At 40.4% G+C, this 22,421-nt stretch overlaps 1 long non-coding RNA gene across 4 annotated transcripts; it reads left to right on the top strand.

The window, feature by feature from the left end:
- On the top strand, positions 1-21,983 carry LOC121066253. Of its 4 annotated transcripts, XR_005817625.1 has the most exons (6): positions 1-734; positions 7,486-7,746; positions 19,439-19,589; positions 20,445-20,647; positions 20,809-20,893; positions 21,184-21,439. It is a non-coding gene; the product is annotated as an uncharacterized LOC121066253 (long non-coding RNA). The 4 variants fall into 4 exon arrangements; XR_005817624.1 differs by lacking the exons at positions 20,445-20,647; positions 20,809-20,893 and having other exon boundaries at positions 9-734; positions 21,184-21,983; XR_005817626.1 differs by lacking the exons at positions 19,439-19,589; positions 20,445-20,647; positions 20,809-20,893 and adding an exon at positions 1,393-1,548 and having other exon boundaries at positions 10-734.
- Positions 21,984-22,421: the final 438 nt, after the last annotated feature.

The raw sequence follows: 22,421 nt of genomic DNA, 5'->3' as shown, positions 1-22,421 counted from the left end.
CATGGGTTCCAGTACTGGTAGAAGCAGAGATCTAAGTTAATTCTGAGCATTGCTACCATGTCATATCACTGTGGTGGCCCATGTAGAAAGATTATTTCTCTGATTTTGGCCCTCCCACTGTAGATATCAGCTGTAGACTTTGTAGTTTGGAATCAGAAAGCGTTGGTGAGTCCTCTCACTCCCTAGCCAGAAAATGGAGAGGTAGGTGCTTCTTACAGTGTTAAAATGGTTGCAGAAATACCATATGATCACCTTGTCATGGATTTTCTGAACAGATATCTAATCAAGGCCTTTGATGTTATTTTGGGGAGTCGACTTGAAATACAAATTCTAAGAATGACGGAGAACTAAAAGGCAGGAAATCACTCTCCTGAGTTTATGATGCCTATGTCTACATTATATGCTGTAGCTGGGGGCTGGTATATGACCTTTGGTTCTTAATGTGCAAACATCCTCACTGAAAAAAGAGCAATCCTCATCTCTTTAAGGAACTGCCATCCTTCATGTCCTTGTTGTCAGACTCAGAAATACATGCACAAGAAGAGTGGCACTTCTTTTTTTTTTTTTTTTTTTTTTTTTTTTCCAAACTCCACCTCTTTGTACATAAAGACAAGTCCAGAGAAGATCTAGGAAAACACTTCGTGGTGAATAACCTACCGGCTACCTTTCATCACTTTCTCTCTTCAGGGATTATGATTTTCTTGAATGGATGCCCTCTCTCTCAGTACAGTTCTGTGAGTACTTATTATATGGGGTTCAACAATCCTGACAGAAGAGCTGCTTTGTTTGGGTGCCTGGGTCACACAGCAGTGTTTTATATTCCTTGGAGTGACATGCACACCTTTTGCAAGTGGCTTTCTGGAAGGAAGATCACATTTTCAAATGGCTTTCTGTAGCATTTAATGGATGCAAAGAGATGACTGGTAAATTCACCCCTTTGCAGAGAGCACATGGGTGCCTCGCTGCAATCGTATAGATTTGGCTGTTCTTTTCCAAGCTGTAGACAATCAGGCAATGCCAACTCATTTAGATTTTAAAACACCAGCATATTTGTGGTCACTGTTCTTATTTTGCAGAGTTTTACTCAGCATTATTTGGAACATGTTGGCCTCATGAATTTCTGGCAGAAGATGGTAGTGCTGTGATCCTTTCTGTAAATAAAGTGTCTGTCTGTCTATCTGTCTATCTGTCTGCTCCTCTTGTAGTTTGAACCCTTAAACATAAAACAACTTCACTGCTTAGACATGATAGTGAACCCAGAGAATTCCTTATTGGTGACAAAGGGAAGCTGTCTGCAGGACCACACATTTGTAGGAATGATGATTAATGACATTTTTTTTTTGTATTTATTTTATTTATTTATTTGTTTTTTAAACATTATGATATTTTAAGGTGAAATAAATACAATCATTCCTGTCTGGTTGACAAATTGGTGCAAGAATGCCAGGAAATATGCTGAGGACAAAGGAAAAAAAGTTACCTTAAGTGAACCCTTAATGGATGAGGGAAAAGAACTTTGGATAAACAGGAGTGAAGAGAGAATATTCAGTGAGAATATTTTACATTTATAAATTTACATTTATATTTATATATTTTATGTTATATTTATATTATATATATATTTTAAAAAGTATATATATATATTTCAGGGGTTTTAAGAGGGTATATTTGGTTTCTGTAATGTCTGTAAAGAGCTGAGATACTGCTGAGGCCACTGTGAATAGCAGAAATGAATCTCTGATAGGAGCTATAGCATGATCCTTTGTTGGCCAGAGGTGGCCGTGTCTTTTTTTTTTCATAATAAGGACACCACAAACTTCTGAACGAGTTTTGATCTCTGGAGCTTATTGGACTTTAAACTGGAACAAAACTGGAACTGAACTTCTGGAATGGAGAATTTCAGATCTGCCAGTAGAGGTTTTTCTTCATTTACAAATAGGGGCTCACAGAGAGATCACCTGTCCCCCATGTCTTTGCAGGAAAAGTCTTTTCCTCTGGGTTATTCACAGTCCAGACATTTCTAAAGGGTCTTTAGGCTGCAGTCTCATCCACACAGTCTTCGAGACTTTAGGAAAAATCTCCTTCTTCCTGTTCCCTTTGAGTTTTTAAAGGTCAGTGCATAACTAAAATTTGCCAGCACTGTTCACAGCACCTTTGGTTCTGTAAAGAGATCAAGCACCTCTGATTAACAATGTGCAAATAGTTTTACAGCCAGGGGAAACAGATAGGTACCTGACTGCTTACAGTATGAGCCTGATGGTGTAAGTGACCTGGTCACTCAAGTGCTGACCAAGAAAGCAAACAGCCAACTGTAAAATATAGCTCTCTAAATAAGGACAGGAAAGATGGTTTCAGAAAATGAGTGCTGTCTCTTGTTAACATGTGGTAAAGTTTTGAGGTTATTGCTGGTGGCCAAATATATATATATATAAAACAGGTCTACCATATGTTCTCTTGATAAATTTTAAGCAGGGGACCATGCTGTGGTTGAGGTTTGCATCTCAGTTATGGAGTGATAGAGTACAGGAAAAATTTTGACACAGTAAAGGTCAGGAATGGCGGTGCAGATGCAATTGGAAAGTTTTGAGGCTGAACTAGGGTTATGAAGTTAGAGGTGGGATCAGATGGTCGCAGCAACAAGGCTCAAGTGCAGTGAGTGGAGTCACTCCTCCATGCACAGTTGTTCCTTGCAGGAATCACAGTGGGGTTTGTCCCCTCAGGGTTCAGTCTAGCCAAGCTGAGCTTTGCTGTAGTGCTCGTGGGAGCTTGCTGCATTTATCAGGCTCACGGACAAGTCATTGCATGTGGGGGACTCTCTCTTATGGTGGTAGAAATGTGCTCTTTGCCTTTCCTCCCCATTTCCAAGACAAATTTTCCCCTGAAAGCCATACCAGATCTTAGGAAAATTCAGGTCAGAGGAGACTGTAGATTATCTTCTCCAAGCTCTTGCTCAAAGCAGCGATGGGGACAAGTCACTGCTAATGATGGGGGTGAGATGAGCTTTCACCTCAGTCTCCGTTAACAAAAGGCAATGAACCATCTTTAACATCTCTCATGAAGGACAACTTTTCATGAATCAAACAGGATGGCATTTTGGTTTTCTTCCCCAGCCCTGTGACAAATGATAACATCAATCTGACAGTGTTCCTTTTCTGGCTAGCAGATCCATTCAACCTCTGAAAAAGCCAAAATGACCCAATGCTGTAAAGAACAGCCCTTATTCCTCTGATTTTAGACATTCATTTGAATGGGGTATTATTCCCTATATAGACAGAACGAAATAAAAGGATGAACTTCTGTAAGCAGAATGATCTAAGGCTAAATCAGTCTCCAAGCTCAAAGAGCGAACACGAAAGACAACATGGCTTAAGCCTGCCTGCTATAAAAAGTATTTTTGAGGTCTCCACTGGTACTGCATTATTTTTATGGCTTGCACCCTTTCAGTACACCATCTTAAGTATGCCTAGGATGCTCGTTTTGCACATGGGAACTGGAGGGTGATAGAAAGGAAAGACTAGGGCTCAGTTCAGCCAACGTTAGCAATCTAAAATTTGGTATCTTGTCAAAATTGGACATTTCAACTTTTTCTGGTGTAGCTGACACTAGATAAGCATGTTTAGAGGGCAAATCATCTGATTTCACAAGAACCTATAAACCTTCAGATGGGGTGAATCTTTGTCAGACTTTTTCAAAGGATTATTCTGATGACTAAAGATGAAATGGAAGATAGATGATAAAAAGTGAGTTATATCCTTTATTTTAAAATATTGCATCTGATTTGAAAGACCTGTTTTGCTCAGAAAGCCTATTTTAACATTAAAGAAATAACTACAATAAATAATTAAATAACATTTAAAGTATAATAATTAAATAAATAACAATTAAAGTAATAACTACATTAAACTCCGAAGTATTTAATTAGTCTTTGGACACTCTAGATTCTGATATAACCCAATTTTCCAATTAAAAACTTTGAAGTGTATGATTTCCTTTTTCTTGATCATGGGCTTTTCTCAGGGAACAGATCAGAATGCAGAACTGTTTACTGGACTTATTGTGATGTGTGCCCTTAATGACTGCTACTCAGTGATTTTTCTAACTTCCCTGACTCAACCTGACATCCTGATCTCCTTGTACCAGAGCTACAAAGCTGCCACATCTTCAAGATGACTTTGCAGATGACTCCTCTAGGGGTTTCTTTTAAGCTGGATTTTCAGCTGTTTCCCATCTGATCTAGCTTTATTGTTGTTATTATTCCTTTATTTTTTCCCCCTCTGATTTTGTTTAGATCCATAAAATCAACAAATAACCCAGCAAAAAGCATTCCTGGAAGGTTAGTTTGCGTGCAGCCACATTAGCCATTAAAAGTGTCTGCAGGGCACAGTTCCCAGTCAGTAGAAGTGCGGGTGGGATTTCTCTCATCTTAATATCAGATGTCTGAAAATTATTTAAGTCTGTGCTAGTTATTCAGTTCTCCCTTTAAAGTGAAGGCAGCCTACAGATACCCCTTCACTCCCTGGCCTCCAGGATCCATTTCATTAAATGCCTCTATAATACTGTTCAAAGGAAAAAGAGCAAATCAAACAAATAAACAAAACACAGGCAAATGGGGCCTCCTTTGCATCAGGAAAGGTAGAATTTAGAGACTCTCAGATATTAGTGTCTCCGAATATCTCAGGGATTTTATAAGTCCATTTTTACCTACAGCTGCTCTCTCCTCACCAGAGACTCTGTTAACCCTAATCCATTGCGGCTGATTTACAAACCCTGCAAGTTAAATACAGAGCAGCTACATTTTCAGCAAAGTAGAGGTTGTTACGGTTTCATTCAAAATGCAAAGCCAGGTGCTTTAAATGCACTTTGCAAGAGAGGGTTAAGTTACAATAACAAACTTACTCACACTGGTGTTAACTCACATTGAAGAAGAAAAAAAGAAAAATTATGCTCATCCAATTCCATACAGCTTGGTAAGAGATGGGAAAAGCAGTGCAGGGTTTCTAGGAAAGCACAAGGAAAGTCACTGCTTAGAAAGCTGATCTGTTTTTTTTTTTTTTTTTTTTTTTTTTTCCTGCATTCACACAAAACCACACAGGCCAGGAGGGATTTACTTCAGTGTCTGCCACAGTGCACAGTAATGAGTACTGGTCCAAAAAGAAGCTCTTTGCAGATGATCTTATATGTGCCGTGCATTTCTGTGGCCCTGTTCAATTAGACGAGAAAGAAAGTCCTGAAGTGCAAGGAACGCCAGACTTACTGTTCTAAAGCATCATCCATGCAGAAAGCTAGATGGTTAAACACATATTTAAATTGTGACCTGAAAATCGGTGTCAAGCCCCTACAAAACCCCTGTAAATGTAGTCTCATTACCTATACAGAATACTTAGGTAGTATTACTACTAACTTATCTAATTTATCTATCTACTTATCCATCTATCAGGCATATTTACTGCTAAAATAACATTCTCTTAGTTAACATAAAACATATACCTCTTTGCTGCTTTAAACAAGCTGGCTTTCTGATCTCTGCCTTGGGAATACTCACTTCCCATCTTCACCAGAGATATATTTGTGAGCAATTATTTAATTCATTTAATTTAAACTTTATCTAATTTATTTTATTTAACTGTTTTATTTAATGTTTCCTGCTACCATACCTAAAGCAAATCTAAGCAAGCATGTCTACTATTTTTACACGTTTTGTTAAATCACTGCTTACATTGCTCTCTTACTGTATTTTTAATGGTATTTTACACTGTTTAATACACAAAGTCTTACTAAATTAAGATTAACTGATACATCTGCAGTCTTCTCTGACAAGTTTGGCAGAGAGTTAAATGTATAATCTACTCCAAAAGTCTCTAAGAGCAAAATTCAGTGTATATTCTTGTCATTAAAAAGGGGTGGTCCAGCTTTCCATGTGATGGAGCCTTCTGATGTGTCCTGCTTTCACAATGGTTATTGGGTGGGGAATTGGTGACAAACTATGGCTCTGGGTAGCCATTACCTGAACAGTTGAGGAGATACTCTAATCTGCATAAAAAAAGACTGAACTGGGCAGGGTTTGGAAAGAAGAAAACTGACACAGCTTGAGTCCTGCTACCATGAGAATATCACTACACCCAACCGCAGTTCCTCTGCTGAGAATCTTATGGTTTACGTAATTGTTTAACACAGCTATATTGGCAACAGCTGAGGAAAGCTCCCAAATCTGTCTGAAGGGGCTTGGAAGCATTTTCACAAAAAGAGAGATACATCTCCTTTGTTTTGATATTGGGGAGAGAGAGATGGTTCTGCTGCAGAAGTTTCACAGATTTAAAGATGATTGTTTGGCCAAAACACCACTCCAGCAACCACATTTTTCTGGGGACAGTCGGCAGAGGATTGTGAATGGTTTAGTAAATTGTCTTGCCATCAGCCAAGTTGTAATGACTTCACCAGAAATTCATTGTAATGAGAAGTATTAATTTGGTTAAGCCATCTTCAGAGTTGTTTCATGGACCTCTCCGCACTGGAGCAAGGGCACAAAATTCCCTGAATATAAGTGTCTAGTGCATTTTGAGCCTCTTGGAAGTCTGAGACATCCACATGAGCCTCGTGGATAATAGAAACGTTAGTAGAATACTTCTGGTTCTCCAAATGCTGGAGATCAGCTAGAATCCCCGAGAGCATCTCAAAGAGCATTGGATGCCTATGTTTAGGCAAATGAATTAAGGTCCATAATAATCATGGCCAGCTTGGATGAAGACGGAATGACTCCTTCTGGAAAGACTGAAAGCCTCCAAATTGCTCCAGCATACACTTATGAGGGTAAGACCGTGACCTCAATCTGACTGCAATCCCAGCTGGGAAGAGGAAACAGTAATCACCATATTTGCTTACTTGCATATTCCAAATAATGAAGGAAAACCAACTAAGACCAAATGAGCTCAACCGAAATCTGCAAATCCAAGCATTGTATGTGCTTTTGTCTCAGACTTTGCTGTATCTGGAGGTTTTTTTTATGCATCCCTCACACTGAAAGACCAGTAATTATGAAGAAATTCAGTTTTTTTTTTTTTTTTTTTAAAAAGAAAATAAAGTAATAATCCTCAGAAGTGCAGAAAGAAGCCTTAAAAAGTCAAAGTGGAAAATTTTCCAGTACGAGAAAGCAAATGAGCCTACATTTATTTTTGTAAAAGTCTGATGGATTTTAATTCGATAATATGCCTGGGATGGGAGGGAAAAGGCAGAGAGGGCTGACTCATGTTTTTTGAATGTTTGGGGTTAGCACCAGTGTGTTTGGCAAATTCTTATGTGTACTTAATATGTGTGAAGGAAATTATAATTGGTCCATAGATGATTTGTTAGCTAAAAATAGGGCTAAAGCTGTAAAAATATTTGTAACATAAAATTTCACCAACTCTTCATCATTCTTTAGCGCTTTTCTCAAAACACATTGCTAACTATGGGGTCTCTAAACACCTCTCCATGGTAATTTATTTGAAGGTTGATGGCAAAGCTGAAGATGCATTTCAGCACGTTGGGCGAGATCTGAAAAGGCCGTTAAACAAGATGAGGACCTACCAAGCTAATGGAGCAACTCCTTCTCAATCACAACATTGAACTGCCTCACTGATTTCCGTGCCTTTATCCTTCCAGTGCCCCTTAATTGCTTTGGTTCTGTATTCATAAGTGAAGGTGCAGTGACTCAGCGTTTTGCCCGTCTGAGCTGTCTGTCCTTGGTGGTTGAAAACGTCTCCAAAGCAGGTAACTGATCTCAGCTTTTGCTAACCACCATATTACTTTTCCAGCCCTGATTCTGCATGTTGTCTTCATATTTTGAACATCTTCATGCCATTGAGCTTCTCCTGGCCACTTTTTCTTCTAAGACAACAGAAACCTGCTAGAAGATGCATTTTGCATTTTCCCTACAGGAATGTTCCCAGGTGAATTTAGCAAACTTGACGTTAGAGAGGAATCCCAAGCAAGCCCATGAGGTGGTCCCACTAATTACATGCTATGTCACCTTATTTTCTTAGGCGTATGCAGGGAAAGTCTCAGTCTGCACATGGAACAGATTGAAAGTCCAGTTGAAGTTGGTGGAAATAATCCTCTCTTGACCTTCATGAGCTTTGGCTCCTCTCCAGACTCATGATGTTCACACCTCCTTAATGTAACCTCCGGCACTTGAGTAATGCAAAGCTGGTCAGGGAAAACGTCAGGTAACGCAGCGCAAACAGCCACCCTGGAGGAGACGAACTAGTCGGATTTTCCCAGCCCGGCCGTGGTTGAGTGCAGAGTTTATGAAGTGCTCCTTCTCTAAGCGCATCCAAGCTGAGCAGCGGCATTTGCTGTGTCTGTGAGCGGAGACCGCAGAACATGAGCTGCTGCTGCTGACACCTTGCCGGTGACTTCAGTGCTGCTCGCCTCTCTCTCCACAAGCTCTGCTCCCTCCCAATCACCCCCCTCCTCTTCCTCTCCCCACCCCCATGACAGCACTGCAGCTGGCTCCAAAAATCTGTCAGCTTTGAGTTCCTACCCCCTGAAATTATAGGTGACGTTTTGCAAAATTGTGGAGGCCTGCTCAGTGTTATCTCCCTGTCACTCCGCGTTTGCCCTTTTTTAATATGTGGATGAACTTGGACAAATCCCACAAATTCCTCTGCTTTCCTCTTTTTGCCTTCCTATCTCATCTTTCTTCTTCAGCCCAAGTATAACAGCAAGAGTAAAAACTGTCCTTTTCCCAGGCTGTTAACCAGTCATTTAATCCTAAGCTTTGTTCACAGCACGAATCTAGAAATGACATATGTACATATATGACATACATGTGCAAACACATGTATGTATGTGAAAATATTGCTCTTTCACATCAAGATTTTCATCTTGTTGTGGAAGGAGTGGAGAGCCTTGGAGGAAATCCATCTGGCAATGGGAGCAAATTGCAAGCTTTCAGTTCATTTATTTTTTTTGTTTCAATCTTTACCCCACCTCTCGTCATTCAACTATGTATTTTCTCCTCAGTTAACAGAGTTCTGCTCTTGACAGGCACTCGATGGACCCATGTGGACCACATCTCTGCTTGATGTGAAATTAGCAGTTACAGGTGTATCCAAGCTGACAAGCAAGCTCTCATTTATTTGGGTAATCGTGTCCCTTCCTTACTCATACCACTGGAGGATGCCAGAGGATGTGTAGCATGGCCTGGTTTGAATATGCCCAGGCCACTAATGTCAAAGATGGGATGAACAGTTTGGAGTAGAGAAGTAAGGTTGATATTTGAACTTGTTGCCCCATGGAGTGATTATCACAGCAGTGATAGCATGGGAAGCCAGCATCTGACAGTAATGGACAATATGTCAGAGCCATTGCTTTCTTGAATTTGGATATCACATTAAGAAGTGAAGTCTTCCTTAGACAGACCCAGAAAAAACTTTGTCACGACCTTTGGGCTACATACAGAAAGCTTATACAAAAATACATAAGCTGTTGCCTTATACTCTAGCATAGGTAGTGAATGTAAAGTGAATGTAAAACTTTGAAATAGTAGTTCCCTCCATGACATTTATGTCTTTTTAGTTACTAGTATTCAGTGCTAATTAAATAGACTTGAAGGGAATGTTTTAGACTGAGAATGTTTTAGGCTGAGAATAAATGAATAGTTTATTATATTAAAAATGTCACCTGGGGCTCTCTGACTTTGAAATCTTACATTTGGCCTATTTTTTTCAAGAAGAAAGATTACCATTGGCTATGCTTTGTGTGTTACACCTCCACAAAATAAGATTTTTCCTTTTTCTTTAGGAAAGAAATGTCACCCAGCCATCAGCAGCAACAATTTCAAGTGTGTCTCAGTGGAGGCAGGTCAATGGTCTATACTCTTTCCTCTATATAATGGGTAGGCAGAGATGGGTTTATTTTGCCATACTTCTGTGATTGGAGCTGAAAGGACAAGTTTAACTGGAGGCGATCAGCACTGTTGTTCATGTTTCCCATTGGAGGTGCTTTGCCTCCCAGTATGACAGTGGGATTCACTCAGACTTTGAATACCAGGGTTCTCCTGGATTGTTGGGCTGCTGGTGGAGACTGGTTGGATTAAAAATAAATATTGCACTGGCTTTTTAGAGATGGTCCCTGATCTCTCCTATTGCAGACCACTGCATATCAAGGGCCAGAGGATTAATAGACAGTCCTAGGGGATTAATAGACAAGCTACTGTCAGCTGCGCTACTGGAATGCAGGAGTGATGCCTTTCTCTGGAAAGAAAACACACAGCAAGCACCCTGCATATATTTTCCCCTTTCCTTTCAACTTTGTCTGTGTGTGAATGCTGAATTTGTGCCAACTCAGGTCACTGCACACAGCACATCAGAAAAAACAAAACAAAAACCGTAGGGAACTCAGTACAGCAGACCAGTCCAGGCTCCAGTAGCTACCGCAGCAGGTGGGCAGTGTTAACTGGGCTTGGCTGTCTTCAGCTGTTTTGAACATTTGCTGGTAGAAGGAGATGATCAGAGGTCATGTCTGTGTTATAAGGCAGCACCGTTTCCGGTTGGGGATATTAGGCATTGATTAAGAGCAGGTGTTAGTTGTCTAGACAACTATTTGGGATAGCCAGAGAGAAGTGGCTTTTCAGGTGATTATTTGCGAAAAGTTGGAAATTAACCACTTAATAGCCTTCACTTTATTTATTTTTTAATTTACTATGTTTAACCATGGAATATCACTTTTTTTTTTCTTATAGTAAGTCAATGAATTATTTTATAAATACAGAGCATCATATTTAGATCTGTGATATGTGCATATGCTGTGATTCTCCCTCAAGAAATGCAGATCAGAGCAGTACCTTGTAGGATTTCACTGTATTTGAACTTTCAGAGAGAAACATTACATCTCAGAATGATCTCATCCTCTCAAACACCTTGTAAGTCCTCACAACTTCTCAGCACTGATGTATGTCTCTGTATATGTATAAAAGTATAGCTATATCTGGGTAGCTGCATACAAATACGTGTACGTGTACCTATACTTTGCCCTGGAAGAGACTACTTGGCCTGCTGTTTTGACCATCATACGGTAATTTCTGTGTTCCTGCATTTTACTTTGTTCAATCTGTTAGCCTGTGTGGTACCTGAAGACAGATTTCTTTGGAATCTGATCCCATTATGCCCTAGTAGGTACCTCAGTAAAAAGTAAGAAAAGTATTAAAAATGTTAGAAGCAAAAGAAGCAGATAAAATTCCCCAGAAAACAATCCTTGGAGGGATAAGAATATGTTCAACTAGTAGTCTTGGAGGTATGGTCAGGGCGTGGATGAAATGTCCTTCTGAACCTCCTTCCATTCCTATATCTTTATGGGACCCTGAATCAGCATCTACGCGCCTTTTAAGTAGAAGTGCTGATTTGAAAGACATTTTCTCCCTTCTGACCCATTGCTTCACCCACTTTTAAAGACAGGCACATGGCTGATGCTCTAGTCACCCTATTGCCTGTTATACATGTTGTGGTATACTCCCTGTGGTTTTGTTGACACAGACTGAACTTCTCACCTGACGCACAGATAACACAGGTAGAGGAACAAAGCATCATCTGCATTACACCAAGGAATGGCTGCTATTGATCCATATCACTTTCTGATGTAGAAATAAGTTGTAAAACACACTTTCTAATAGGTTATATTAATGACAGTGCTCTGGATTCATCTCATCCTAAATTCAATTCTCCATTGGTGGTATTTACATGCTGTCTTCACATCCTCTTTAAATAAATTCATAAGAGACATGTGAATCCTTTGGTATGAAAGGTGGTTTGTGAGTACAGTGCTTGGTTCTGATTTTCTGCTGTCTTAACTTATTCAGGGCTTCTATCCCATCAAAGGATCTCACCACTTTCCATATCAGGAGGAAGGGGGAAATGCAGGCTATAAGATTTTTCCTACTCAATGAGCTAGAGATTGTTGTCCTGTTGGCATGAATCTGAGCTCACTGGATGGAGGCCACCAGGAAATCCACTTGATGCTTATTGCTGAATTTATGAGGGGTTAGTAACTCATCTGGGTAGAAACAAAATCTTACACTATTGTTGGGAGGCACTGGAATTTGCTCGTTTGGATTTTTGGATTTGTGTCTTCTAATCTTAGATGTTCGAAAGACTGATGTCTCAGTCGAGCCTGGTCACTACAGGTTGCCTTTATACTGCCTAGCTAGAAGACACTTCCCATGGTGCAATAATACACATTAAAGCTGCTACCAAAGACCAGAAGCTACAATAATAACATGGTTGTGAGAGCAGGAGAGAGCACCAATATTCTGGGACCCTCTACTAGGTTCAAGTTAGGCTCTCCATGGAAGAGGCTGAGGCTTCTAAATCAGGTGCTTTCTCAGTGGGAATTGCCTTCAGTTTGGGCATCCTGGCAGAAAGTCTCAGAAGCCTTGGAGACCTCTGTATAGTGGGAGAGCATTTTTGAGATGTGTCACTCAAAGCTTGCCCTGTGCTCTGTCACTACAGCTGTTGGCCTCTGTAGAAGATGCGATACCAGGGAAAACAGGTATCTGAGCTGGGCAGGTATGGCACTTCCCTAATCAGGTTCCTATTTGTTTTCTTCTGCTGCACCACATATTAATACCATATAAATATATTTCATTTTCCCTGAATGTTCAAACACCTGAACTACACCTCAACTACATGAAAGCTGATGGAGGATTAAAAAAATATGTATTTTCTTAATCGAGACCAACTATTATTACAGTTTTTTAGCAACAAATGTGAAATTTTGATTTGTAACTAAGGATCATGCTCACTTTAGTTTTTTTGTTGTTGTTGTTGTTTTTCCAGAAGGACTTAAGAATATGTTCAACATGCTGTACATTTTCAGATTCTTTGTTGAAAAAAGGCTTTGATCTCATTTTTTTCTTTCTTTTTCTTTTTCTTTTTCTTTCTTTCTTTCTTTCTTTCTTTCTTTCTTTCTTTCTTTCTTTCTTTCTTTTTCTTTTTCTTTTTTTTCCTTCCCTTTCACCCTTCCTTGTCCTTTTCTCATCTGCTACTTCTAATCTAGGCTTGCCTTGTATAAATAAATCCTAAATTGATGTCGTTTGTCTGTGGTATGGAACGCTGTTATGTTGAATCAGTTTTGCTGTTTTGTTATCATGGAAGGCAACCTGAATTGTCCAGGTGCAGAAGCCTGAAACTTAGTGGCTTGAAATGAACATGTAGATTGATCCAGTCAAATTCTTACATTAATTAACTGTACTTAACTGTTCTCCTTCTTCTCTGTCTCCCCCCCACTCCCCCTTGTCCCCAGCTCCTTTGTAAATGAAAACATAATCTTGATTCATGTTGCATAGCTTTGTTTTTGGTCTGACACAGAACTGAAGTGGGTTTTGCTTGGCAAAGCAAGGTATTGCAAAGGTTGCTGGAAACACTGTGTGATTGCTATGAGATTTTTTCCCTCTCTTTTGTTTCTGCCCTTACTGATGAAGTCAACATAGATCTGTAAATGAGGTGTGTCTAATTTGAACTACTGAGTGCTTTATAGGTGATAAATTTGCTGTAATTATTTCCTGAAGATATTTGTTTTCTTTTCCCCACTTATGCTGAGAGTTGTGCTATTATTCTTCTATAGAAAGACCATTTAAAAAGTCTAGTTCCAGCTGAAACAGCTCTAGTCTTTACTAAAATATATATTTGTTTAAGAGACTTCTACAGAAAAAGAAATAAGAAAAATAACCTCTGAAAATACAGGTCTTCAATAAGAACTTGATTGTTTACGCTCAATTAAAAGCTTTGTCACAAATTTCCTCTGTTTATTTGTGAAATGGTAGAAAATATAAAAACACTCCTTTTGTCTTATTTCTTGATGCTGGCCTTTCTGCATAGCAGATTTAGCATACGACTGAGTGTCACTTAAGGGTCGCTTTACAGTGCCAGAATAGTTATACATTTATATGTATACATAAGAATCAAGCCTTTAATCTCTCAGTGCCTTGATCTGTAAGGACCATGATAATACTTGCTTTGTCTCTAAGCTCTTTGCAGCGTGGTTCCAAACCCCATTGCTTTTGGGAGGGTCTTGCCGAGTGAAGACCTTGTTCTTTGTTGGACCTACTACAACATTTACTATTTACTCAGACACAGCATATGTCTAAACTATAACTGACAAGGCAAAACCATGCACTTGCCTGCTAGGTAGGGCTAGAACAACTCCTCTGCCATTCAGTGTCCAGAAATGAATGGGTCCCTCTTAGAAAATGGCTATTCAATATTATATATTATTGATGTAGTTTGGGTTGTTGCCCCTGGCTAATTTTCTGAAAGCTGTTCAAGCCCTGATCTGACAGTAGAACAATTAGCATCTTTTTTGACTTTTCTGTGACACTCATATTTCACAACAGCAAAGCGTTTGCTTTCAACCCTTTTGCATTTGTGGACATAGTGAGAATTCCTAAAGCTGAAGCATATCCTAAGCAGAAAATTCCTCTGATAAACTGGATCTTTTTGTTCACAAGAATCAGAAGCAGAAACCGCATTTAACTTTCTACAGAATTTACAGGATGAAGGATGCCCAGTGGAGAAATGAAGGGCTGGTTCTTAGGGGTTGCCATCATTACAAAATAAGAGTAAAGATAATAATAGTGAAAACATTCTGCACTCATCTCTTGTAAGTTAGACTAATAGGGTGGGATTCATCTCTCAGAGGGGAAAGACCTGATCTCTTGTGTGGTTCTAGGTGCCTTCCATGATCAGTGAGGCTGGTCGGAACAGCTTGGTGCAGTGATGGGACATTAGCAAATAGCCCTTCTATGTGAATTTTAGATGTTGATAGGATTTGGTGAATTAAATTCCACTCTATTGTGCAATTCCCTGAGGTACCTTCATAAAGACCAGTTACCTGCCCTGCTTAGGGTGGTTTGATACTATCAGCCTCAAAAGACCTTGGTTGGTTTCTCAGCCAGGTTTTATTCTGCCTCCCCATAACCCAGTCCTCATTTAATTGAGAAATATGTGAGGGGTCAGTCCACAAGCTATCTTGCAGTCCTCCTCTGTGTCATTGTGCTTAATCTTAGGGTATATCTTAATCATAATTGCACAGATTCATACAAGGAAAGATAGTGTTTGTACATAAGTTGGCATAGTGACTGGATCTTGAAATTAGTTCAGTAACACAATGCTGCTGAAATGCATGGGAACTAGTCACTCAAAGATGGAAAAATCACAAGCTTCCTTTAACTTTTTCTTGTATTTTTTTTTCCATTTTACATAAATATCAGAATATGAAACAATAGTTAAAATGTATCAAATAATGGAAAAGCAGCTAAATAGAAGTTATATTTTGGTTTCCTATGCATTTTGATGCAGAAATTAGGATGTCATTTTGGGGAATAAGGGAAGGAAAGAGAGAAATTTTTCAATGAACTTTCACCAAGTCAAACTGCATTTTTTTGGAGTAGTTGGGATCATGTGACACAGCTGGAAGTTATGGTGGTGAGGAAGATGCTAAACATCACTTTGTTATGCAGATGATAGAAATATGGCCTGTGGACATGGCCAAATTCCCTGTAGCCTGATGCAAAACCCAAATGATGGTATGCTAAAACAGACTTGGAAACTATTTGGCCACAGACAAATTTACATCTCCCTGGGTTAACGACACGAGGGAGAACAGTCTCGTCCTGTTTGTCCCAGCTTTCTGACTACTTGTGATTTACCTTCCTCGCTGGGATGTTATCAAGCCAGCCCAAACTCCTCCCAGATTCCTGCCGACTGCGGCCCCTTTTCTTCTGGTGCTTAGCAGCTTTTCTGGAGAGTGTCTCGATGGGACAGTCTTTGTGCTGTAAGATGATCCAGCCGTCAGGCAGGAGGTTTGAGCATGCCTGAAGAATTTGGGAGAAGGGTTTCTAAACTTCTCCATGCATAAGCCATGTGAGCATATGGTCATAAATCCTATAAGCTTGGGCACTTAGTGGTGATACAATAGCACTTGATGGACTCCTCTGGATAATGCTGCTGTAATGTACGTTGGATGCAGCAGGGAGAGACTGGAGCCTCAGGGTCGGCTCTACAGGCTTTGCTGTCTTAGGCAATGTGGCAAATGTCCACCGTACACACAGACAGCTCCAGAATGCAGTAATACCTCTGGGCAACTGCTTATTGAACACCCCGACAGAGATATAATGGTCTGAAATGCCTGCCCAGAGGAGTTTTCAGGAGAGGAGTCCTGATTTCCTCGCAGTGCAGCCGAGAGCTTTCCACTTCCCTCCCTCCCATCCCCTGGCTGAAGGCAGAGAGCATCTGTTTTGTCATCTCGTGAGTTGTGCTTCAGGGAAGAGACATCTAGCTTCTGGTTTTCGAGCCGGGTGCTGTGTACCCTTCATGAGCATCAGGGCCCCAGAATACCAGCCCTTGTGCCAACAAGAAGATATTACTAAGGATTGTTCTGATTTGCTTCTATCTCATTACAAGCTGATCACGGCGATTCCTACTGGAGATTTCTGAGTAGGACCACCCCCTTCCTCCCCTCTCATATGTCCTGGGGATGAAGGGGCTAATCCTTTACATTAACCAGCCCATTAACTATTGTGCCTGTAAAAACACCCAGCCTGTCACAATTACTCCTGGCTCTGTTCCCTTCTGCCCATCAACTTGATCGAAGATAATGTGTAACGGGATAGCACAGCGCTGCGTGCTGTTGACACTAGGAAGAAAGATCCCAGGGCTGAAGTGCCACTCAGGTTACAGATGAGCTGGAAAATCCACCCACTCATGAGGGTGGTGACAGCTTTGTATACAAACTCTTGCTGCCTGTGATACTGAGATTGACGAGGTTGAAATTCTGCAAGTGCTTGACGGGCAGGACTTTGACGAGAGCCAACAGGGAGAGGGGCTGGGTGGATGTCGCTGGAGGTCAGCTGGGTCATCTCTTTTTTAAACCTTGATGCTGTAGCGTAAGTGGAATAAGTTATCGGCTTAAGATAAATCACACAAGGATATCTGCTTACCATGCACCTCATCCTTTTTTTTCAGTCAGCAAAAAGGACAGACTGAGAAGTTAACATACAACTACTTTGTAGTGGCCACGGGTTGTGCACATCACGATGTGGTTAGATGAATTTCTGCAAGCCATGACTGAGACGCCTGGCAGTCTGCTGCAAGAGCTAGGGCATTGAAGCCAAACCACTGGGCAACAGCCAAATCATGCCCAGGAGCCCTACCCTGTCCTCTTGATTCTGACTCTGGGGTTACATACATGATTGAGTTGTCTCATATTGATACTTTTATAAATGCTTAAGTGCAAGACTCAAATATTGACATTTCTTTCTCTCTCCCCTCCTCCTCTTTACTTTGCCCCAGAAAGTGCCTTTTTCATGGGAAAAGGTTAAAATGTCAACTTCCAACCTGAGGTGCCTCAGCCCAAGGCAGAACATTTCAATTTTATCAGCTGACACAGAGAGGTCTGTTTCAAATCTTTTTTTGACAGCATATTAAGCTGCATTTCTACCTCAGATTGGAATTCGTCTCCCCATTGGGCCGTTCCCTTTCTCTAGAAATGAAAGTGCTTTTCTCCACCTAAAAACCAAGTAAAACAGGTGAGTATGTGAATCACTGAGGCATGAACTTGATTCAGAGGAGAGAAAGAGGGATTAGGATTTTCAGAATATACCAACAAAGGAAGAGTTAAATTCTCAGTTGATGTGAAAACTGGCATTGCAGCTAGCTTTTCTGAACTGAAATGCAATGTTACATCTTCAGTATTAATAAAATATTTTGTTTTAAGGAAAAGCAAGCTTTTTAGAATTAATGTTCTGTGAAAAGTTCAAAATGTCCCCTATTTCAGCTTGGAATAAAACAACTTCAGGAAAGCCAGGACTTTCTTGAAGGACAGAAATACTGCAGTGCACTTAACTTTAACATTTATATGACAGCTGACAAAGCATGACTTTAATGTTGGCTGGGATTATCCATGAAATTGTAGCAGTAATATAAAAAAAAAAAAGGCTTCTGAAGTACTCTGGGCTGAGGTTGCTTTCCTGGGAGGGACGAAATATGCTGGGATTAGGTGTAATTTTTAGAGTATAAACTCACAGAAAAAGATTATCCATATTTGGATGGAAGAAGTCCACCCAAACTGCCTTCCTTACATTTTTTTCATGCCTGGCCATTCATAGATGGTACTGTGTAACACAGCACCTCTTACTAACGCGGAGTGAATTGGGCAACAGAAAATCATTTGTCACTGGGTTTCTGGGGACTCTGCACCATCTCTGGAGGGTCATTCCATGATCTGTGCATTTCCATTCCTTTTTGGAGTCCCCCAAACATTTGAGACCTCTTTCTTATTGCTGCTATCATTTTGAACTCCAAGTATACTGAGATTAAAGGAAGTGCTACAAACACAGTCATAATGCCAGCACAGAAGATGTTAATGGTTTCACTATGAATGAACGGTCATAATAATAATAATTCTTGGACTGAAATAGGTTGAAAGGTAGGGTTCAGCAGGCCAGAGTAAGTTTATAGTGTCAGGAATGCTGCTTGGCCTCAGAGAGGTTATTCTGCCAGAAATAGCTCTCCACATCTCTGGGGTCAGATTAGGGGGAATATAAAATTCAGAGCACATTTTGTAAAGAACTGCTCAGCACTTATGTGTTCTGGTCAATAATGCCTTACTCAACAAAGGCAGGTCCAAACGTGTGAGACTGTGGAGTCTAAACGAAATCCTGTGTTCTGTACCTAAACAAGATGAATAACCAGCAGTCCTGGATTGGTGGTATCTTTTTTTCACAGTTATCTCTGTTCATAGTAGGGAGGTATGTTCCAGCTGAAAACCTTTAGGAGCATTTGTGAATAAAGCAGCAAAAGCAGTGAGAAAACCTAATAACCTGACATAGATAAGGAACCCTGTAAATAAGAAGGAAAAATACAATTATATGACCTCATCTTAGTTTTAGCACTTTTGGAAGCCTGTAGGAAATGACACTGGGTTACCTTCTATTGAGCTAGCACACTCAGACTTAACTGAAAGAGTATGGGGACTTTTGTGACTCCAAGATATGACAGATGGGATAGAATTTATTTTGAGATCTAAGCTTCTCCAAATGTCAGAAATGGCTTTGTATACCCTAGTTAATATCTATATTATTTTTTTAGTGATGCATATACAAACAGAAGGGAATGTCAGTGAGTGTATGACTACCTAAAACAAGATGTCTTGGTTTTGTTACTCTTAACTTTATGTCAAGAGTAGGAACCCTGTTTTCTTGCTCCTGCCCCATCACCCATGAACAACTAATGGTTCATGACACAATGCCAAACACTTCTCTTCAACATTTTGGCTGCCAACCAGCTGCTCAAGTGAAGTATAGTTTAAGACAAGCACAAACTTGCTAGTATTGTTTTATGCTCAAAGAAGGGCTTGCCTACCAAGGAACTTGTCTTATTTGCTTTTCTGTATTTGTATTTTTCCCTAGATCTGTGTCTCCAATCTAATAAAACCCACTGACTTACCCTGCAATCTTTGCTGATTGCCTTGTTGCTGTGAGGTTGTATTTCCCAAAACAGGCAGAGATGTTACAATACACCATGATGAAACATCTGGAAATTGAAAAGCAACTACTGCAGGTGAGATGCACCTTGCTTCCCTCTCTATTGGGTTTGGGGAGAATTAAGCTCCTAGAATGAACATCACAAAGCCAGAATTACAGGTGATAACTACTCTAATCAGAGGGAAACACTAAGAGGAGAGATGCAGGGAGTTTGGCTCTGTTTCAGGGCTGTAAATAGGAGTTTTGGGGGAGCTATTTGCAAAGGATATTTATATTTTATTTTCGATACCAGAAACAACTAAACACTGGTTTATACATCCAGAATCTGCTAAGCTGTCTGTTTTTCAGGCCCCATAAATCTTGCAAACTTGATGTAACATTAGCAGGAGAGACGAGAAGCATTCACTTTCAGACTACAGCTTAATTTTTAGGGTGCTTTTCAAGCTTCTGCACTAATTAGTTCAAAGGTTTGACATTACTTGTAGGAACTTGTTGACCACTGTGGTGGTCTTTGAAAAGGGTTTATTCCAAGTGTGTTGGATGCTATCTGTGGGGTACTGCTGCAGAATTAAGTACCAACATGTCTCTTTTCTTGTCATAAGGAGGAAAATAGGTGTTGATCACCCTGTTATTATTTACTTTATCATTTGTTGTTTGCAATTCTGGTGAGCTAAGGAACAATGGGCAGTGCAGGCATAGGTAATAAAGCCAATTTAGCTCCAGAGATCCCAGCGTGCAAAAGGAGAAGGATGAGTGTGTCTGTATGTGTCTGTGCGATGTGGGAATGGATTTGGAAAAGAGAAGTAACACTGAAAGCAGTAGCATTGCATTACAAGCCCTTCAGCCTGGAGACTGTAGAAACATGGAACCTTTTGCTTCTCAGCTGCTGGAATTTAACTTTATTGTTGTTCATTTCTATTCCTTTAATAAGGAATCCTGAGTTGAACTCCTTGCATGCTTACTGCACTCTGCCTTTGGCTGGCTTACTCAGGCTTTCCCTTGTAAACTCTGGAGTGAATCATTTAATCTGCTGGACCGGAGTTAGAGAAACCCTGGAGCAGCTCATTCATTCACTGGCGAGGTGCACTTCTGCTCTGCAGTGGCTGGGACAGCGTATGCTTGCTCCTTGACTCAGTAAGCTATCTGTTTCACTGGCTGGTTCGAGCTGCGTGCTCCCTGCATTCTTTTGGTCACAGGGGCGTAGGAAACGATCTTACCACTCGACTTATATAATGAAATGTCCTGGCAAAGCCAACCGTGATTTTGTTGTTAAACTTCGATGTCTCCTCTCTCAGCCCTCCCCTCCTCCCCTTTCCTGCCTCGAGTCTGTGCTTGTAAAACCAGCAGTGAGTCTGCCACAGAAATCATTAATCCAGCAAGGTAGGGAGGTCTGTATGCATACGTTGCTGACATGGGCTTTCATCGGTGCGTTTGTATGGCTTTGCTAGCCTGGGTTTTCCCCTTAAGGGCTTGGGAATGAGTGGTGGTGGACCCAGGCGAAGACTTGGCCCACCAAAATGCAGAGCTTTGTGGTTCCAGTAACCACTGGCTCCGAGTGAAGACAGAAAGCCGGGGGGGGGAAGGAATTTCCACTGCAGCACTATGTTGGTTTTGTGATTCAATACAATCAGCGTGTGTTTTTTAACTAATTTATTTATTTATCTGTCTAGAAAGAAAATGGAGGCGGTTGTCCTACAATGGAGAGAAGCTTTGCTCTGCAGAGCCGAGGACAAACTGCACTGAGGCTCCAACCTGCCACGGCAGGAAACGGGCAATTGGGAAACCCATGGCATGACTGCTGCTGAGCTCAGGATTGCTCAAAAAATGCATTCCACTTGTATAGGAGAGCCAACAAAACCATGGGGTTAAGGAACAGGTAGGCTCCCTTTTCTCTAAAGCCAAGATGCTGGTGATGGATCCATATAAGAAAAGCTATGGAAAAACTGTTGCCTCACATTACTTTAATCCTCCATAGTTAGTGCACAGTAACTTGAGTTTTGGGGTGGTTTAAACCATCTAGAACATCACCTTATGGTGCCTTTACAGAACAAAGAGGATTATTTTCTACTAGTGTACTCGTGGCTGGAAGCTTTCTGAAACTTTCTGAACATATTGTTTCTGTCTTGAAAATACATTTTTTTTTCCACAAATAAAACTTAAAAAAAAAAAAAAGTGGGTTTTAGCAGGTTGCAATTTGCAAACATATGTGTGAATCTGTGCATATGCAAATGTAGCATTTTGCAGGATGGAAATGTTCTGTCTTAATCTTGTCAGAAAAGAGAACTACCAGTTTTCACACTGTCATGACCTTTTATTTTGAAGATCGCTTTGTATGTCATAATAGTCATTATAACATTTTAAATTATTGTAGTAGATTATGTCTATTTCTTACATTTGAAAACTTCTGATTTTAATCCAAATTGTTATGCCCTCTCCCACCAAAAATAAAGTATTTTTTAGATTATTTTGATACAATTGGCAATGATTTCCTTTTTGAACATTATGAACTATTTTATAAGTAAAAGTTCATGTTTTCATGCAGATGTAGAAACATCTCAGATGCAGACAAGATATATGCCACTTTTCTGCTTATGTTGACCATCAAAACATCATTAACCGTTGGCTGGAAATTACACCGCATGACCTAAGAAAGTGTATTTTTGCCATGTGTGCGTTATAGAAGACTTATGTAAGACAAGTGGACAGTGAGGTGGGTTGGGAACTGGCTGGATGGCAGAGCTCAGAGCGTTGTGCTCAGCAGCACAGCCCAGTTGGAGGCCTGTAGCTAGTGGTGTGGAGGGGATCTTATCAATGTGTATCGATACCTGAAGGGAGGGTATCAAGATGATGGGCCAGACTCTTTTCAGTGGAGCCCAGTGCCAGGGCAAGAGGCAATGGGCACAAACTG

Source organism: Cygnus olor, chromosome 2 (assembly GCF_009769625.2).
Source record: "Cygnus olor isolate bCygOlo1 chromosome 2, bCygOlo1.pri.v2, whole genome shotgun sequence".
NCBI lineage: Eukaryota > Metazoa > Chordata > Aves > Anseriformes > Anatidae > Cygnus > Cygnus olor.
The sequence above is the reverse complement of the archived record's forward strand: the minus strand, read 5'-3'. Positions and strand labels throughout refer to the sequence as shown.